General features: G+C 47.9%; 5 non-coding genes across 5 annotated transcripts; 4 read left to right on the top strand and 1 right to left on the bottom strand.

Annotated features, from left to right (window-relative positions):
• Positions 1–690: 690 nt before the first annotated feature.
• Positions 691–762, bottom strand: trnaw-cca. Its single transcript has one exon. It is a non-coding gene; the product is annotated as a tRNA-Trp (tRNA).
• A 14,123-nt stretch (positions 763–14,885) lies between these two features.
• Positions 14,886–14,957, top strand: trnaw-cca. The gene has a single exon. It is a non-coding gene; the product is annotated as a tRNA-Trp (tRNA).
• Positions 14,958–15,236: 279 nt separating this feature from the next.
• trnaw-cca lies at positions 15,237–15,308 on the top strand. The gene has a single exon. It is a non-coding gene; the product is annotated as a tRNA-Trp (tRNA).
• Positions 15,309–15,838: 530 nt separating this feature from the next.
• On the top strand, positions 15,839–15,910 carry trnaw-cca. Its single transcript has one exon. It is a non-coding gene; the product is annotated as a tRNA-Trp (tRNA).
• Positions 15,911–16,162: 252 nt separating this feature from the next.
• trnaw-cca lies at positions 16,163–16,234 on the top strand. The gene has a single exon. It is a non-coding gene; the product is annotated as a tRNA-Trp (tRNA).
• Positions 16,235–20,835: the final 4,601 nt, after the last annotated feature.

The following is a 20,835-nucleotide window of genomic DNA, read 5'->3' as shown; positions in this document are numbered from 1 at the left end:
CAAATTTGTCTTCACTCGCTCGAGTTGAAATATTCTGGGGACCAATGTCGTGAAAGCCTTTCGTTGAGATCCTCCCCACATGACGGACGTCCGCGCCCGACAGAGCACAGGCGGATATTCAATTCTATATATATAATCATCTCAAGGAACTTACCATAGTGAGTTTGAGAAATCTCTCAGTTGTGGGCAGCCATCTACATCTTTGTATAATAAGTCTCAGCATAACTCTCGAAAAACTTTGACCCCGACATGAGTTGAACAAGCAGCCTTCTGATCTGGAGTCAGACACGCTACTGTTGCACCACAAGGTCTTGTGATATGTGTTCCCAATTCAATTCAATTCAATTTTATTTGTACAGTGCCATATCACAACATACATTGTCTCAAGGCACTTTACATAGTGAGGTCAATATTACGGTATTAATGCGAAAACCCAACAAATCCGACAATGAGCAAAGCACTTGGCGACGGTGGAGAGATGTTTACTTGTGCCAGTCACAATCATCGAACTCGCTGAAGTCGCTTTGGACAAAAGCAATGGAACGTAATTTTTGCGATTAATGTGACTGCTTCGGATTTGGTGCGAACGCAGCATGAAGTTTCTAACAGAGATATTGGGCAGCCATCTGCCACAGCTGGTTGGTTTAAAGTTATCAATATCTTTGTCTCAACATATCTCTTGAAGATCTTTGACCCCGACGTGATTTGAACACGCAACCTTCTGATCTGGAGTCAGACGCGCTACCGTTGCGCCACGAGGTCTTGCGGTTAGCATGCATGTTTTCACTTGTCTTAGTCACATGAGTAACTCACGCAGGTTCGATGAATGTACGTCGCTTTGGACGAAAGCGTCAGCAAAATGAATGAATCATTTTTGATATTTTTTCTGCCGGCATCTGTTGGTAAAGTTGCAAACCGCAACCGACCGAGCACCTGACAGGGGACACGTTATGGCGGCGCACCGCTTGATTCCAGTTCCGGTTTTTCCGGCAGTGTCTGAAAATTCAGCGCGAACGCGACGTATTCTGGACCGTTTAGTTCCACAACCGTATTCAACACGACGTCGCAAACATGGCGACCCACACGGAGGTCGGGTCCACCTCATGGAACTATATATAACTCATTCAGAGTTGACAAAAAAATATTGTGATTATACATATATGAACGCATAGTTATGGCCAATATATTCAATTTATGTGAATACATTCTTCAAAATATTACACACTGTAGCTTTAAAGCCTTTTTTGTGTTCATAGCCGCTAATAATGACGCTCCATCTCCTCGCTTAGACTGCTCACGTGTAAACATCTCTTCCCGTTCTTACTCTGTGAAACTTTTTCCTGTAACTTTTCTCCGCCGCCAAGGACCCAAATGTTACACACTGCAGCTTTAATGACAATTTTTTTTCAGTCGTAGCACGAGGAGATAAAGAGCAATGAGAGGTTGAAGAAAGTACAGTACAGGGGGATTTGGGGCTGGGATGAGTTAGGGGGTGTGTGAGCAGGCGAGGGTTTTGGGTTGGGGCTGAGAGGAGGGCGAGACAGGAGATAGGCAAGCAGTCTCCACCGCTGTCAGAGATGATCGAGTGACTCGGCGTCCTGTAAGTAGACCGTTATCACGCCGCAGCGAAACCCTGGGTCCCGCATTACTCCGATTTTTACGTCTGAGGCAGAGGATCAAAGCTCGGACAAGTTAATGGGGAGAATTATCAATAGTGGTTAAGAGCGAAGATACAACAGACTCATAAGTTCATTTCCAAAACCATAACACTGGACATGACATTATGATAACGGGCCGAAAGAGGAGGTTGAGGCAAGGCGGCCGTGTCGGGAGATAAATCTCCGCGGGCGACGCCTTCCTCCCCCGTACAAGTTGTCGCGTGATTCATCGTCAACACGAAAGTATTGATTTCAGCGGCTTTTGACAAATCCCCTCGTCAATTCATATTAACGATGGAAACGCTCAGAGCGGTTCCTCGCCGATCGGTCACTTGCCAACAATTCCTTTGTTTCCGTCGGCACTCGTCTGACAAAGATGCGACAAGGCACAACGCTGTGTTGACCCGGATTGTGTACGTGTCCGGACTCTCGCATTGTTCATCAAACATCACAGCTGGCGAAGTGAATAAGTGAACTTATTGTTCATACTTCAAGTCTGGAAAAGGTGACTGTGGCTGCCGTCCAAACTATCTCTCGAGCAAAACAAAGGAGCTCATTCGGGGACTGAAACGAGTCACGTAGGCCTGAGCGACTAATCTGCAGGCGGCTGATTATCGTATTTGATTAGCCAATTTTAGCCGTATGTTAGTACAGCAGACAGATAAAAAAAAAAAGAAGCGCGGTTGCGTAATGTCCTTAGGATAAGGAAAGATCCTCCCAGTTGAACCTCTCGGAGGCCGAAAGCGCTCGCCATTGTATCAAAAAATAACTTTGCCGCTCCCACTAACAGATGATGACATTTGGAATATGATTTAGCCTCGTCGCCAAGTTACTATCAGCTCGGGGGGACTTGGGTAAACACATTTGATGGGACCCAAAGGTCCCGCATCCAGCAACGCGGTGCCGGCGAGGACATGCAGGCAAGTGCGCGGGCCCTTGGCCCTGCTCAGGATCAGCAGAAGCCAAGCAGGAAACATCTGGAAGGCCCCAGTGCGAACAGATGTCGGAGTGAGATAAGAGCCCGTTAGAGTCCAGAGTTCAGCCTCCCACCTCTGCACGATGAGGCTTTGTAACGTCCAGGTGGGCCGCAGCCTTGGCCACGGCGGCTCAAAGGTCCAAATAATCAAACTGCAGGACCCCCCTCCTCTTTTTTCTCACACTGTAGCATCTGGCCGAGGCCGCGAATGTTGTCGGTAACTTGTGCGCCCATTGTTCCAGGTTCTCATTTTTGATCCATTGTCGGCCAGACTCTCATGAGACCCCGTCCCCCCCTCCTCGCACAATGTTTTCGCCTCCCCGGGTCACCATTTACATCATTTCCTGCCATAGTTTGAAACATGGACGGGGGCAACAGAGAGAAATTTGTACGAGCGCTGAGCCCCTCGCTCGCATTTGCCCACGCTCCGGCTCCATTGTTGTGCCGCAGATTGTTTGATATTGAATTGCAGCGTCGACTTACTATATTGTTTGTTTTCAACTTCTCATCCAAATACTTGAGGCCGGAGTTTCTGAAAAACAAAAGACTGGCGCAAAAACGGGCAGAACTGTGTATTGTGCGAGTTTCAGCTGTGACAAATCGTTGTGCTCCAGTTTCTAACCCTTCACCTCACCATTACCATATAAAAAAAAAACATATTTATACTCACCCCTCCCTCATGACTGCTGATTACTTTATGCGAGGAGCTTTAAAAACAGAGGAGAAAAAACAACAGAGGCAAATTACGAAGAGAAAACTATGTCATTCGCGCAGATGAGTGGAAGCCACAGGGGACGGTTGGTTCCTGTTTAAACTATAAAAAGGTCTCTCTCTGTCTCTCGGGACACGAGATCTGAAGTGGAACTCACAGATTGTTCTGCAATCAGAGGCGGCTGCACACCACCGCCATGCCTGGCTCTCCATAAATTGATAAATAGCGGGTCCTTGGTGGCGGAGAAAAAGTTACAGGAAAAAGTTACACAGAGGAGGAACGCGAGGAGATAGTTTAGTAGTAGTAACTAAGCGAGTGCTGACGGAGAGGGAGCGTCAGTGTTGGTGGTTATAAACACACAAAATAGACTTTAAAGCTACAGGGTGTGATATTTAGAAGAAGTTTTTAACAGAAATTGAATATATTGTCCATAACTATGTGTTCATATATGTATAATCACAATGTTTTTCTGTCAACTATTTTTGTCAACAACTAGGTTGTCAACTTGACAACTTAAATATAGTTCCATGAGTTGGACCCGACCTCCGTGGGAGTCTCCATGTTTGCTACGTCGTGATGAACACGGTTGTTGAACTAAACGGTTCCAGAATACGTTGCGTTCGCGTAGAATTTTCAGACGCTGCCGGAAAAAACAGCGGTGCGCCGCCATAAAGTGTCCCCTGTCGGTCCCTCAGTTGGTTGCGGTTTGCAACTTAACCACCAGGTGCCGCCAGAAAGTTGTTAAAATTACAAACATTGGGGCTTTAAGTTGGACATTTACCGTACATAACGTAAAAACACACACATTTAGTCGACCACATTCCGCGACAGATACCAACGTTCACCATAAAACAATGTGGCATTTTATTACCACTCTCAGTCACTAATTTAATTTCCTACGCCAAGGAGATTATGTTTTTGCCTTTTGGCGTTTGTTTGTTTGCTTGCTGTCAGCAGGATGATGTGAAAACTACAGGACGCATGTCCACGAAACTTGGTGGAAGGATGCAGGACACGGGGCCGAGGAAAGAACCCATAAAATGTTGGCGTGGACAAATGGAATTTGGACTCCAGGAATTTTCTTTCACTTTCTTTCACATTGTGGGATAATAATGAAAGAATCGGGCATATTTAAGGGAACTAGTATTTATGAGTGTGTGTACAGTTCGATGACGCTTGATTGAATTTAATGGGACTGTTGGGCCCTTGGCGGAGGTACTGTATTTGCTCTTCTGAGAGTCATTCCACTTTTATTATTTCATCAACATCGTTTCCTCGGAGAACTAACACACACACACACCACTCCCACGACACATTCCTGCGACCGAGCATGTTTAAATCAACATACAAACCAAACCTCTGTGTTTTCGGGGTGGGGGGGTGGGGGGGGGGGGGGGGGGGGGGAACATCTGCTGCTGAAATGTAACGGGGCGAGGTTTCTCCTCTCGAGGTGACGTCTGAGGACGAGAAGCCGTGAGCGCCTATTACATCACGAAACCAGCGTGTGAAGCCTGCAGACGGCATCGCACAGACATAGTGTTTGATGGTTTACCGAAGGCGTAAGTGCCACTTCTCGTCACCCACACGCACACATACAAACCCAGAACCCACCGCCACCAAACAGCACATTGTTACTACCTTCTTTTTGAACGCCTAGTGTAGGAGATAGATTTTTTACGAGACATTTTGCAGCAACGCAAACGCTGTGCAGATAAACAGGCTGGCAGGAATACGTGGTTCAGGCCAACGGTGTGGTGTGACGTGGCTCCGTGGGGTTTTTTTTTCCACCCTTGCGTCACCGCGCCGAGCTGCTTTGTTCGTCAGAGGAACGTTTCCCGAGAAAAGAGACCTCGGCGACGCGGCGAAATTCACCTGCAAATGTGCCGACGATTACTCAACGTCCGGCAGACGGAGAAATAACCCTCGGTGTCGGTGTGACGGAGACGGCGAGGCGCGTACAGTAACAGTGTTTGATGCAGCAAAAGGAAACTGCAGCCTTGTTCTAAGCTCGCCATCCAAACCTGTTGTCAATTTTTTGAGGGTTATTTCGAGTCGGCGTCCATTCCCGGTGAGTTACAGGGCTCGCCCCACTGGCACTGATGTACACGGGGCTTTTTAAGGCAACGGGATCTATTCAATATCCTCCTACGTTTCATTTGAATCATAAGGATCACAGCATTATTTATAGGACGCACTGCCAAGATGTGTGATTCTTTCCAGACCGTTTGGCACGAGGCTTTTTCGCCGAGTGCCCTGCAGATGGTTCTTTTATTCACCTTATCTGTCTTTCTTTTCTTTTTTTTCCTTTTCATTTCTCTTTCATAAAAAAGAAAAGAAGCTCCTGCTCAGTCTTTTTCTTTCAAGAGAACGAGTAAATCCATCAGATCTGCAGTGGTGCACCGTACCTCTGGCCTCATAAATCCTGCTCGCCTCAAAGTAGCAGGAAGTACAGGCCTAATAGGGTGTATCCTCCAGGTTTCCTGTTAGGTTAACCCACTTGGTCTGGAGTGTTCTACCTTGCTGTAGAACCCCCCCCCCCCTTGCCCCAACACTTGCAATGAACGGGCCCGTAATTCAGTCAAGCTGCAAAGTCACCGCCGAACTTGTATTGTACATTTTGCAACGTGCTTTAAACAGAAACACACCCGAGCTCTCTCATCGCTGCGGATAGCATTGTTGCCAGTTCCGAGCGCGGTTGATCCGCGAGGATCTCGTTCCAAACAAGTCGTTCCACTATTAAAGGGGGCAGTAAGCCATTTCGGAGAATGATTATTCGTTATCGGGACCTGACGAGACGGACGCGCCAACCACGAGGCCAAAAGGGCCGAGGCGAAGCGTCTGTGGCTAGCCCGTCTCTTAAAGTATCGGGGGGGGAGGGGGTGATAACAAATTGCACAAGCAGTGTCATGTTTTGTTTCTTTTCAATTTACGAGGAAGAATCTCGGATATTCACCGAGATTCCAAAGTCCTAATTTTGCGAGGAAAAAAATCTATTTCCTTCTGAATGGGCCCAATTCACCTCAGCGTCGTATTACTTTTCCTACAATGGCCCTAAAACGCGTCGTAGAACCGAGTGCTAGTGCACGGCGAGGAAATATTGGCAGACTTTTCCCCAAAAAAGTGTATTGGATTTAAATCACTTACTTGCCCCTTTAACATCATCGTTTGTTTGGTCAAAGAATGATGAAGAAAACACACTTGTCACCCAGCTGTTAGATGTCAGATGCACACACACACACACACACTTTTTTTTCCCACCGCTTGATTCAATTCCCAGCTCTTTGCTTATGGTCTCTGGGGGGAGCGTGGCTGGCACTGAAGAGGTTATAGAGCTCAGAGCGCAGAGACAAAGAGAGCCGATCAGGTGCCCCATCTGGATCCAATCCCACCTGGGCCGGGATAAAAATAGAGGCCTGCATGGGCGATGAGCCACGGGGCGCACGCACCCAGTCCTCAGTCTTCAAAGGGGTGTTGGCCAGAGGGGGAGGGGAGGGGGGGGGGTGCTGACTGACTCGTCTTCCCTGCGTTACGTGGAGTTCATTTTACATGACAGCTCAAACAAAAAAAGAAAGTGAGGCCCCTCTCCCTGTCCCCCCGTGTCCCCCACCCAACTCGGTTTCATCTCGGGCCCCGAATGGGTTGCAGGTGTTGGGTTAGAGGACCAGTCCCCCCCCCCCCCCCCCCACATTTCTCGGCAGCTGCCTCGGTTGGTCTCGGGCTCGGTGAGGAGACGGCCACGGTCTCATCACTGAATCGAGTCGGGCCTTTGAACCGTGGGAGTCGCGCCCCCCCCCCCCCCCCCCCCCCCCCATGCCTCTTTTCACAGATAAAATGCTCAGATAGGACATGTTGAAAGGATATGTTTCCAATTTGACTCGTGCCACCATTATCCCCACCCCCTCCTCCTCCCCCCACCATCCTTCTTCCTATCTCCCTCCCTTGTCTGCCACGGTTGCATGTGTCAGACGGCTGATTAATTCCCCCCGGAGGAGAGAGGTGGAATGGGAGAGAGAGAGAGAGAAAGAGAGTGGGGTTGGGGGGTGGGGGGGGGGGCACGAGAGGTGAATTGATAAATCATCTCTTTATTCATCCACAGGTAAATAAAAAAAACATGGCGTCGCTCAGAAATACATAGATCTCCCCCCCCCCAGCGCTGACACCCACAGATGCTCCACATTAATGTCTCCTGGCTTCAGTGTAAGACGATAATTCATCAACGGCTTGAACACGCCGACCCCGGGGACGAGTCTTATCTCTGCTGCGCTCGCGTGCACGTGTGTGGTTGCTCCGCGAGGGCCTGACTGTGTGTGTGTGTGTGTGTGTGCGTGCGTGCGTGCGTGGGTGTGTGCGTGCGTGTGTGTGTGTGTGTGTGTGTGTGTTTGCACAGAGACATCGAACTCTAACACACTTTCACTATTCGCGTACATAAACACAGGCGTTTCAAATTAAACACCCTCAACAATTATTACAACTGTTTCTGCTTAAGTCAAAGCCCAAGAAGAAACTCTTCATAAATCAGATTGTATCCTACTATTGTTTAAATCCTGCCATTATTTCTGGAGACAGAGTCGATCCTCACGGCCACGGTTAATACCAGTCTCGCACAAATCGTCGGGGAGATGCTCTGTCGTCATCTTCACAGATGATAGTTTTCAGCTGCTCTTTGCTGGAAGGGGGTTTTCGCTGCTCTTCCTTTTTCTTTTGCTATTGGTTGCTCCAGAGGTGTTCAATTGGTTCTTACTTTGTTCTCATTTGAAACTCTTCTGGGATTTCTGCTCTGTATTTGGTAGCGTGCCTTGGCGAACTCCTCTCCCGCCAGGACTCTTGAGGCCAAGCAAGGGGTCATATTCTCATCCAATACCTTGTAGAATATATTCATAATGGAGACCCGCGTCGCTGCCACCTCCACGTACAGTGTCAGCGACGTACAGTCATTGTTGGTCAATCTGGGCCCCAGATCCACAGCGAACGTGCAGATGGACCCCATCTGTTACCTGACCTTTGACCCAGGCGCCACTGCCTCGTAATGAGTGTTCAGGAAATGGTTCTTGCTTCTTGCTGTGACCGGTCTGACTCGGCAGAGCATTTTTTCCAGAGTTCGTGTCTGAAAACAACAACAATAAAAGTGCAGAAATTCCCAGGAGGCACAACAAATCAGCGGCCGCCGAGTTGAGTATGTGTGTGTCCGTGCAGGTGGCCGTGTTTTAGCTCATGTTCAGTAGCGTATTGCACTGACGTCGAACAATCTTGTCCTGGCGATTTTCTTGACCCGGGGGAGCGGTTCCCGCGTCGGCACTACGCCAAATACCTGATATGACCCATGAGCCCATCTGATGATATTTAGTGTTGATTAAAAAACAAACTCTGAGCCGTAAGTTTTTACACTTCGCCCGCACAGGTTGGAGGCGGAGTGTCAAGACTGTGAGAGTTCACTGTGAGAATTGTGCCGTGTCATTTGACGGAAAAGCCCCAGAGGGTTTAGAAGTTTCCTTTTGAGCAACGGCTGCTTTCTGTTCGCATCAGATGCTCTTTTTTTTTCTCTCTACATACACACAGAGATATTTTTTTTTTTTTACAGTTCTGGACGTGTTACTTTATTGCTCTGCCAAAGTGAGGGGAATATTGCAAGAACTCACAAAGATTTCTCAGGGCGTAGCACGTTAGCTTAGACGCTGATAAGTCTGCGTTCAGGAATCAAAAGCATGACAAATGTAAACTCTGCTGCTTCACTCCTGCTAGCAGCTAGCACGTTTTTGTTTTTACAACTGTCATATTCTATCTTTGACTGTTCCACAACTGTAACCCTGTTTTTATTATTGTTATTATGAGAATAAATGGTTTCGGAACGCTCCTTTGGGTTATGGACTATCGTTACCATGACACTGAAGGTCTGGTAAACTCCTGTGGGGGAAATATGACTCATTAGGGACACAACTTATATGGCAGTTAAGGTCAAAGGACAACTAAATGCTAATTCAAAAAATTATATTTACTCATTCATTTTTCCTATATTTGTGTATTTGTTACGTTTTGTTGCATTGCAGTACGTTGCTTTACGTTACGTTGCTTTACTTTACGTTAAGTTGCTTTACATGACGTTGCTTTACGTTATGTTGCTTTACGTTATGTTGCTTTACGTTAAGATGCGTTACGTTAAGTTGCTTTACGTTATGTTGCTTTACTTTACGTTGCTTTACTTTACGTTGCTTTACGTTATGTTGCTTTACGTTAAGATGCTTTACGTTAAGTTGCTTTATGTTATGTTGCTTTACTTTACGTTGCTTTACGTTACGTTGCTCTACGTTACGTTGCTTTACGTTATGTTGCTTTACGTTAAGATGCGTTACGTTAAGTTGCTTTACATTAAGTTGCATTGTGTTATTTTTCCTTATTTGTGTTTTTGTTACGTTATGTTGCGTTGTGTTACGTTATGCTGCCTTACGTTATGCTGCCTTACGTTATGCTGCCTTACGTTGCTTTACGTTGCGTTGTGTTACATTAGTTTACGTTGCGTTGCTTTACGTTACTTTATGTTACGTTTGTCGAGGCAACTTGAAGTACCCGGTTAAGCAAAGGAAAAACTGTCATGAAACAAGAAGTGTTCATTTTTTCCAATATTTAACAAGGACCAAAAATCTTTACCCAACCATATCCATAGTGTTTCAGTAGCCAAAAACCTCATCTAGATGGAAGAAAGGAAAATCCATCTCCAGTCGTGCACGTTGTCCACTGACCAGTCTGACCAAGATAAATGTCCAAGATAAATGTGGCAATTCAAGTTGGTGATAAATGAACAAAATTCCCAAATAGACTGCGTTGTGAAAGAGAAAGAAGAAAGAAAACGTGACATGCACGAGTGGAGACTCCACATGTGAATGTACAGTAAGTGAACTTTTGTTGCGTGATAACTTATAAGCAGCAGTGTTGTTTGTCCGCCATCATAATCAAAAGCCATCAGTCACAGTGAGTTAGCAAATGCACTCAACACTGTCATTAAGATTCCTTAAACTCAAAAGCTCACATTCAAAAGCGGCTGTTGAGGCACCAACCAACTTATTTTGGCGGCGGGGAGAAGATTGCGTCGGAACATTATGTTTACACAAAGCAGCGTGCCGTGTCGCTGAACTCACGGTTTATGAATATGCAGCTTTTTGAACTTTTCAGATTTTTGATTGCCAAAAAGCAACTTTATTATAGTTTTTTTTCTTTCATGTAGCACAAACAGAAACCGTCGAAGCAAAGCATCCAGGGAAAAAAATCAAGTTGTGGTGTTGTTGTGTTTGTCACATTCTTTCCTAGAATGTGACAGTGTGTGGCGGTTATGTGTGCAGTGAGTTTCAGATATGATATGTTCAATCAAAACAAAGGATGTTTGTGTGTGTGTGTGTGTGTGTGCGTGATTAATTCTGCAGAGCAGTTGTTTGGAGGAGGATTGTGGTGCATTTTGAAGTTCAATCTGGTTGAAGACGCTCAGCTTTGTGGGCGCCGCAAAAAACAAAAAGAAGACTTCTGGGGTGGAGTAAAGCTGATAAAGGTGGTTTCCTGTATTTGCTTCTTTTAGCGAGCGCGTGCGCGCGCTTGTTCCTGTGTGTGTGTGTTTGTGCGAAAGAGAGACAGATAGAAAGAGAGAGGGAAGCGGTTCCAGCTAAACGAGGACTGTCAAATCAGCAGAATGCAGTGGGAGTGTGTGTTGTGTGTGCGTGCTGACATGCATGTGTGTGTGTGTGTGTGTGTGTGTGTGTGTGATGTGTGTGCGTGCTGACATGCATCCATGTGTGTGTGTGTTGTGTGTGTGCTGACATGCATGGGTTTGTGTGTGTGTGTGTGTGTGTGTTGACATGCATGTGTGTGTGTGTGTTGTGTGTGTGCTGTCATGCATGAGTGTGTGTGTGTGCGTGTTGTGTGTGTGTGTGTGTGTGCTGACCTGCATGTATGTGTGTGTGTGTGTGTGTGTGCGTGTTGTGTGTGTGTGCTGACATGCATGTGTGTGTGTGTGTGTGTGTGCGTGTTGTGTGTGTGTGTGTGTGCTGACATGCATGTATGTGTGTGTATGTGCGTGTTGTGTGCGTGTGCCGACATGCATGTGTGTGTGTGCGTGTTGTGTGTGTGTGTGTGTCCGCTCCCAGTTCCAACGCGGTGTGTTTACAACTGCAGAGTAACGTTGCTAATGGTTTGCCTGGTCACTGACCCTCGGCACACACCGCCTCCACCCCGTCTCCTCCTGCTGCTCACCAGCCCTTATCTGTGCCGCCGCCGCCGCCGCCGCCGCCGCCGCCGCCGCCGCCGCCGCCGCCGCCGCCCACTCTCTCTGGGAGGACGAGGGGGACGGAGCAGCTCCAGCTACTTTGCTCACACACATTGATTTCCACTTACAGGATTTCTGACTCTGTGGATTTTGTCTCTGGTATTTACAGTATGACTTTAAATTGAGTTTCACTGTATTTAAAAACAAACAACAACACGAGTCTCTGCTGTTGCACCGTCAAGCTTTTCCCTTTTTTGTCATAGTACGGGGCCTTTAATAAAAACAGGAAAACCACTAGTAATGGTCAAACCCACCAGTTATACAAAATTATTTGAATTTTTTTAAACTACTCAAGTGTTTTATTTATTTCTCTGTCCGATATTGTTTGTAGAGAAATCAGAAAAAACGCTTTTACCCTTTTTTGCACTGAGCATTTCACACAATGTGCTTTCTGTACGTGGCAGAAGTGCAAGTAAATGCATATATATATATATAGTGTGTGTGTGCGTGTGTGTAGTAGTAGTAGTAGTAACAGAATGTGAAATAGTATCAAATGCTGCAGTTAAATTGAAAAGTACACTTGTCTTCTCCCTGGACACAGGGTGAAATGTGGGCCACATGGTGCGTGGGCACGGCGGGTTGCTGATTGTGCGCAGTCGCCCCAAGTTGTACCTCGTGTTTACATCGTCGGACACGGGGAACAGACGTAGACACGACTTTTTAACGAACACTTGGCGTCGGTCCGACTCGGCCGCCATCTCCACGAGAATCGCAATAGTGTGACCTTTGACCCCGCGCTCTGCCTCGGTCGTGGTGTCACCTGACAGCGAGCCCCCCCCCCCCCCCCCCCCCCCCCCCCCCCCCGCTCACCTTTGACCCCTCGCTCACCGCACATCAGCTGCACTCAGCTCCAGGACGACGATGGCGATGACTCAGAGTATTTTCTCCCTTCTCTCTCTTAGTGACTGCAGGGGGAGGTGGTGAGAACAGAGGGCCGCAGCCTTTCCCAAGCCACGGCCCAGAAAGATTGCTGTGGAGCGAGGAGCCCACCTCTCGCCTCAGCCCCCCCCCCCGGGGGCCCCCGCACAGCCACCAGTGATGTGGGAAAAGCCTGGGAAGGTGTCCCACTGACCGTGTGTCCCCCCCCCCCCAACAACCTGCATCGCTTGCAGCAGCGAGTCGTCCCGGGCGCAGCTCGCTTCGCGGAAGTGTGTTATTCTTTTTGCCGTGTTGTTGTTGCCCCCCCCCCACACTATTAGAAATATCACTGCACTTACAGCCACTTCAAGCGTAATGACTCTTATCCAGCTGCGTGGCTGCAGTGTGAGAATTACACAAGGTCCGTGTGGAACGGTGAACAATCTCTCGACTGGTTCCTGCGCGTTAAATTGATAAAGAGCCCGAGGGGGGGATCTGGGTATTGTCAAAAATCTATAACAAGCCAAACACACACACACACACGCACACGTCCAGATAAAACAACGTCACACCAGCACGGAGGATGAGAAAACATTGGGGAAAGTGAGAAGGGGGGAGAAAGAAAAAAAACCCCGAGAGCGAGCTCATTGACCTTCATCTGGATTCAGAAAAAGAATTATCATCCTAAGACCCTCGCGTGTCTCCAGTGAGAAGTCGTCCTCCTCATTCGCCCATGGGAAGCGGACGGGGGATGTATTGTTGCGCGGCTTCGCACTTTCTTCCCCCGTCGCAGTGTTTGTTCACGTGTGAGGAGGAGATCAAGTCACGTAGGATTTTTTTTTATTAATTTTCACGCGCAAAAAAAAGAAGACGCGTCCGCGTGCGCGCCCCGACCCCGCTCGCCTGCGAGGTTCAGCCTGACCCGCGCGTGACGGAGGCGGATCTTCGTATGTATGGGAAAAACAGCTTGACCCCCGCCCCCTTCAGCGTGTGAACAGCCACCATCCTCCCTCCCTCCCTCCCTCCCCCGCTCCGTTTCCCCACGCTCCCCTTCTCTGTGGCCGGAGCGTATTCCCCTTTCGTCTCTTGTCGTCGTCGGGTTCGACTGTCTCGGAGGGAGGGAGAGAGCGCGGCGCGGCCGCGGTGGCGTCCCGTGCGTCTGCTCCACGTCTCAGCTCCAGGAGAGCCCCCGTTCACGCTGACCGAGACAAGAGCACTCGAGATTATTCTTTTTGTCTCTCTTCTTGGTTTCGTCCTGGACCTTGTGAGACACGTGACATGTCAGGCAGCGGCGTAGGCAAGGATCGCCACAGTGTGTGCGTGCGTGCGTGCGTGCGTGTGATCGTGTGGTAGGTCATGGGGGGATGGTTTGCGGTTACGTGAGCAAAGGCCTTCTTGGCACATCGTCATGTGACTTTATTCTCAGAGAGAGAGAGTGAGAGAGAGAGAGAGAGAAAAAAGGGGATGTGAGCACACAGGTTGTTTTATTGTGGAAAAAAAGAAAGAAATCATCCCTCACAGTAAACACATGATTGCATGATAGCGACCGCAGTGAGTTTCTGAGGTTGATTTGTTTTTTGTGCAAAATGTAGGTGATATTCTGTTTTATGCTTTGGGGCTTTCCAGGAGATTTCTGCCGATCATTTCTTTAAAAGAATAAAAATGTTAAAAAAATACCTAAAATATATATTTATATATAGTGATGTGATTGTTTTGTGGAGGGATATATTCCATATATTCCGCCGATGCCACTCACAGGACACATGACTGCCGTTTTTTTTTACGCCTTCAAATTTGGCAGAGTTTGAACGGTATGAACTTCAGATATAGAAGGTCATGGGGTACAACTAGGCAAAACTTCTCGGTTAATCTTAAAGAAATTGCATTATGTGTCGGGTACAAGGGGCACAACTTTAGGCGAGGGCATGGGGAAACACACGGAGTTCATAAAATGTTAAAATGAAAGGCAAAGACACAGTCAAAGACTATTGGCTTTTCCTCGATAGCTTCAGCTCAGGATCTTTTTCTTCTCCCGCTGATTCACAGGACTTCTCTCTCTCTCTCTTTTTTTTTATTTGCTAAATCCTGCTCTGGCTTACTTTTTTGCCCCTCCAGACCCTCTCAGCTGCCAGGCACAGACACAGGAGATGCGCCTGGTATATCGCTGAAGCACGTCTTTTTTGCCGCAGCCTGGTGGTGCGGCGTGTCTGTCTGCAGGAGGCACAGTGGTGTGTCACGGTGGGAACCGGCCGGCGTGGAGCTCCGTGTGACACACTCCTGTCAGGTACTGGAGCGCTGCACTTGACCATGGTTGAGTCAACGTTTGAGGGGAAATTGGTTCGATCGTTGTGTGACTAAGAAAACCTGATGTCGTAAGACCTTGTGGCGCAACGGTAGCGCGTCTGACTCCAGATCAGAAGGCTGCGTGTTCAAATCACGTCGGGGTCAAAGTTCTTCAAGAAATCTGTTGAGACAAAAGATGTTGATCACTTCACCCGAACCGGTTGTGGCAGATGCGCGCCCATGATTGAATTTGGTTAGACTGAATCTGTTCAGAGATTTCATGCTGCGTCCACAACCAAGTTGCTTTTTCATGTCGCGTTACTCGCGCAAGTTACGTTACGTTCATTTTGATGACTCTTTTGTCCAAAGCGACTTCCACGTGTAACTCACGCGAGTTAGATGATTGTGACTAAGGCAAGTAAACACACAGTCTAGAAATCGTGAGACCTCGTGGCGCAACGGTAGCGCGTCTGACTCCAGATCAGAAGGCTGCGTGTTCAAATCACGTCGGGGTCAAAGTTCTTCAAGAAAGTTGTTTAGACAAAGTTCTTCACCCTAACCGAATGTGGCAGATGAGCGCCCATGACTCAATCTAGCTCGGTCACAGATTTCATGCTGCGTTCACACCACAACCGAGTTAACATTTCATGCCGCGTTACTCAAAGAAGTTACATTATATTAAGTTCATTTTGCAGACACTTTTGTCTGAAAAGACTTCAGCGAGTAACTCACATGAGTTTGATGATTGTGACCAAGACAAGTAAACACGACCTGCAAGCCGTAAGACCTCGTGGCTCAACGGTAGCGCCTCTGACTCCAGATCACCGGTTGTTGCGGATGGCCGCCCAAAGCTGAGTCTGGTTCGGTTACAGATTTCATGCTGCGTTCACACCACAACCAAGTTGCTTTTACATGTCGCGTTACTCGCGCAAGTTACATTACGTTCATTTTGCTGACTCTTTTGTCCAAAGCGACTTCCACGAGTAACTCACGCGAGTTAGATGAATGTGACTAAGACAAGTAAACACACGATCCAGAAATCGTAAGACCTCGTGGCGCAACGGTAGCGCGTCTGACTCCAGATCAGAAGGCTGCGTGTTCAAATCACGTCGGGGTCAAAATTCTACAAAAAAGTTGTTGAGACAAAGATGCTGATCACTTCACCCGAACCGAATGTGGCAGATGTGCGCCCATGACTCAATCTGGTTCAGTTAGAGATTTCATGCTGCGTTCACACCACAACCGAGCTAACTTTTCATGTCGCGTTACTCAAAGAAGTTACATGATATTACGTTCATTTTGCAGACACTTTTGTCCGAAAAGACTTCGGCGAGTAACTCACATGAGTTTGAGGATTGTGACCAAGATAAGACTTCGTGGCGCAACGGCAGCGCGTCTGACTCCAGATCAGAAGGTTGCGTGTTCAAATCACGTCGGGGTCAAAGTTCTTGAAGAAATTTGTTGAGACAAAGTCTCAGCATGAATTGGGGCACTAAGCTCATGGCGATCCAGCCAATAGCTGTTGAGACGCTTCATACAACTCTACATTGTCAGAGTCGGAGGATCGATATTGGGATTCAGCCTCTGGGGACCATGACAGTCTGTTTTATGGAAATATATAAAAAATACTACAAGTAGCTATTAAACTATTTCAGTCTGGACTGTGTGGTGCTACTACTGCTGTCCATAAAGTCATACCACAAACATCAAAATCCATATTTATCCATATTTTTACGAAGAATGATTGGATTTTGTTTAATATTTTCTCTCGTCATCAGTCCACTTCTCTGATTCCTCCTCTGGGCTTCACCCTCGGTGTCCGGGGAGCTGCACTTCTCACCTCTCACTGCTTCTCTCCCCGTGCTGCCGTAGCTCAAGGCCTCACGACTGAGCCAATGTACTCACTGTTATTGGAACCCAAAAATAGTCCAGTCGTGTTGTATATACATGTGCCTTCGCACAAACCCTTTTCCTTTTTTTCCCCCCCCGTTTCTGTCCTTTTCCCACAAAACTTTTAACCTCTGAAGTGCCAAAGGTTACAACAGCTTACTTCGCTCACTGGGCTCTTTTGCAGCACAGGGCTTTGCCTGAATTCCCTCACGGGGACAAGACATTTAGTGGCTCGCCAATCTTTCTATTCCGAGAGAGTTTTTACAGTGATAACTCGAACCATGATTCCCCCAATTGTTCACGGTAACATTCAAGATTTATTCAGTAAAAAGCCTCTGTAGTCTGAGCTCATCCGTATGGCGCGAAAGCGCCCGAGCCGCCGCCTCCCCTGCAAGGTGGGCCAAGAGAGAGCACGCAGCAGATCATCGCGCCAGTTCTCATGACTCACTGGGAGAACAGTGGGAGCGGCAGGTGCCGAGACGTGGCTCTTCACTGACCATATATCTCTGTTTTTTTTTAAATCATTTATTTTCTTCTGTATTTTGTGTTCGCCGCTGCACGCCCCCAGTGGGCCGTGTCACAACAAGCGAGCGAAGCGCCGGTGGGCATCCAGCCTGCGGTCACGGGCAGGAGCAGACTGACGGCGGGAAAGAGAGGGTGAAGCTGCACCAGGGGGAAAATGATTCACTTATAAGAAGTCGAAGGGCAGATTTGAAAACTTTTCTTCAAGATACATCATTCATGTTTGCCATAGTCATCATCTCCGGTTTTCCCATAAGTGTTTGTCTTCCTCCGTCAGCAATCCTTTCACAATGTCTGGTATGGGCACGCGGGTTTTAGGGATTACAAACCAAATTGGAGATATAAAGTTTACGTGAAGATATGATTCATAATTGGTACAAATATACTTCATGCTATTCTGCAGACGCCGCAGTCAGTTGAGACGTTAAAACTTCTTTGCCGCTAGAGTTGATTGACATTGCTCCTGTTGAAAGTACATTTTTTTTAAAGATTACAGTGAAATACCTCACATCCAAAGATACGGCATGTTGTGAACAATATATACTTTAAGAAAGAAAGACATAAATCTTTCCATAAGCCGGAACTGCAGCCAACTTTAGGCGAGACCCCGAGAGCGTCACACTATAGATTTATCAGCTCGGTCTGACCCAGGATTACTCCCGAAGACGAGTCGAGGCTGCTGCGCTGTAAATCAAGCTTTAACCAGCAGGAGCGGGACCGCGAAAGGCAGTGGTGTTAAGGGTCAAAGGTCAACAGAGAAAAAGAGAGGGTGGCGATGGGGGGCGAGGGGGAGTGTGCTACTTGCAATATCTTCATCTACTCTGGAGGCCACGGTTTTCTCATCAGCAACACATTTTCCCAAAAGTGTGGTTTTTGACACAACTGATGGGTAACCATCGTACCGAAACAGCAGTAAGAGGTTATGTACGATTCTGACTTTCCAAGAAGCTCAGTCCTGTTCATAGGTGGTATATGAAAACGGACGTATAGTCACCGGGTCCAGAAAATGAAGGCCTGAAGCCTGTGTTCTCTGGAATCACCAGCAGGGGGCGACTCTCTGGTTCCATAAAGAAGTCTATGAGAAGTCTGATTTGATTTAGAACTTCTTCAGACATTTTCCCGAGGAGTTTATGATCTCAATCGCTACTTTCAAGTCTTTTTTCAATACGGCATGATTTTCATTTTGTAAATTGTGGTCTCATTTAGAGTCAAATAGACGATGAAGCAGCGTAGCGTGGATTCAGCGGGATTGTCAGCTTGAACCGTCCGATCGGTGCATGGATGCGGGTGTAGGTGGTTGCGCAGTGAACGAGCTGTCAGCTGCATCCGCCCCACGATTCCACGTTCCGGTTCCAAAAGCCCCAACGTGGCACCGGTCAACATGCGAAAAGTCGATGGTTCGACAACGGCAGCTCGCGAACCAACGCGAGACGCCACCGGTACAGCTCGTGATCTATCATTATTATCTTTCATTATGCGAAATATGTTTACATTTTACAGCCGCTGGCCCTCTCGCAGTTTTGCTCCAGCTGCTGCACTAAAGCTGTTAATAATAGCTCCCCACAATTTTTTCGCCTGACCTCCCAAGTCATTTCTCCCATGATTGTTTAGCCAACGGGGGCCAAAGCCCTATTAAGCAGCGCGCCGGGCAGAAACAACACGGTCAGCCTTTACTGATAAATAGCGGGCTGTTGCGAAAGGGGACCTGGAATAACGGACTGCTTATACACACTTTGTGTGTTTCTCTTTGGGCTGCGAGTGAATCACCGTGCTTATTTCTGAATATCTGCGGAAAGTACCTGCTATAATAAGCAAAAGGTTCTTCTCGCAGTCTGTTGACTCGTCGTTTTAGCCGAGAGTCACGCAACGGCGGCGAACGGCGGTGACCACACACACGGGTGGGGCCGAGCTGTGAACGGAAGGCAAGGATGTAAAATAAAAAAGTGAGAAAGCAAGAAAGAGCGCGTGGTCGAGGAAGTTGACCCGCGTGGCAGCGCTGGCTTCTCGTGAGAAGGGTGGGGGGAAGTGCTGAGTGTGTGTTTGCGTGTGAAAATAGTTCTCTCTTCACTAGAGTTAATCACATTCAGTTGGGTCAGATATGATTTATGAATGATGAGTCATCATTTGCAGTCAAGCGTTGATCGCTTCGTGCACGTGAGGTCGGTCAGCTGTTGAATAAACTTGCGGGTTTGCAGGACAACTCACATGACGCATGTTCTATGTCACTTGGAACATGAAACAACATGACAAAACAAGAAATCTGTAGGGCTAAAGGATGCGTGGGTGTGTGTGTGTGTGTGTGTGTGTGTGTGTGTGTGTGTATAGCCCAGACAGCGGGAAAGAAAGAGAAGCAGTCTTTTTCACTAACATTGATTGGAAGCAGATGTTGGCAAACGCCAAGACGGAGGAGAAAATGTTTCGGAAAATTCTCAGGGCTCAGGCTTCCCTTTTCTGGGCCCTGGCCCCGGCAGCCAATCGTCGCTCGGCACCCGCCGGTCTTGGGGGCGAGAGGAGCGCTCCCATTGGACGGCTCTCCGAAATGAACGTGGGCGTTTTGGGAGCAGATGTCCTGGGAAAGTTTCTGAATCCCAGTCGACTCACTGTAGAAGAAAAAAAAAAAAAAGCAAAAACATTTGCTTGTTTTACTGGACGGCGACCAAAACCTGTTTTAATCCAACTAAACTCTCTCCCCCATCTCTCTCGTAGAAGCTTGTGCAAACACTACAACAACATTTCTGAACGCAGCTGCTCTGTATATAGACTTATACATATACATATTTATCAAACACAAGGGTTCTTAAATAGGTATTCAATTGAATACAAAAGAATCCTCTTTTGTAAGAAAAGAGAAGCTGACCTCCTCTCGTCTATTTCGCAGACGACATTTGAAATAAATACAGTCGAGAGCCTCCGTGTCTCCCACCACTCATCCCTAAACCCTTCCACTCCTCCTTTTCAGCCCCCTAACCTCCACGCTCCCATATTCAACCCTTCCATTCCATCTCTCTCCGTCTTCCATCCTCTCCTTTCACCTCTTCTCTCACCCCCCCCCCCCCCCCCCCCCTTCCTTCATCAGCACCCTGATTCAGTCACACTCTAGTTCACACGCAGCCTCACCTGCACACAAAGCCCCCATCCCACTCTTTCATTGTGCCACCCCATTGCCTATTCACAGCGCCGGGCGCGGCGCAAATCAATCATCTTTCCTAATGGAAAGTCCACATTAACATGAGAGGAACGCTCCATTTCCGTCCCAGAATGCCAGGTCGACCGGGTACCGCGGCCCTCAGCCCGAGTGCAGATACTAAGGGGGGGCCGGCGTGCAACTCTCATTTCAGGCGGGATGGCGAGGTGATGCCGTCGGGGCGCAGGGGTGGCTGTGGGAGTCAATGGTGTATTAACTGAGGATGCGACAACGGCAATAAAAATGCAAATTTCCAGCCAAAGCGGAGGGTGGCCCGGATCTGCCCTCCGCGAGCCGCGGATAATACAGTCGCCACACCTGCCGAGACGCGAGGTTCAACAAATCTCAGACACAACAAAGCGATGAACGAGGGGAAGGGGAGGAACGGGAGAGTCTGTGACAAACCTTGATAGCAAAGGTGATTTACCCAGGGAATAGACTTTCTTT

This window comes from Scophthalmus maximus, chromosome 11 (assembly GCF_022379125.1).
Source record: "Scophthalmus maximus strain ysfricsl-2021 chromosome 11, ASM2237912v1, whole genome shotgun sequence".
Taxonomy (NCBI): Eukaryota; Metazoa; Chordata; class Actinopteri; order Pleuronectiformes; family Scophthalmidae; genus Scophthalmus; species Scophthalmus maximus.
This window is presented reverse-complemented; position numbering and strand designations above follow the sequence as displayed.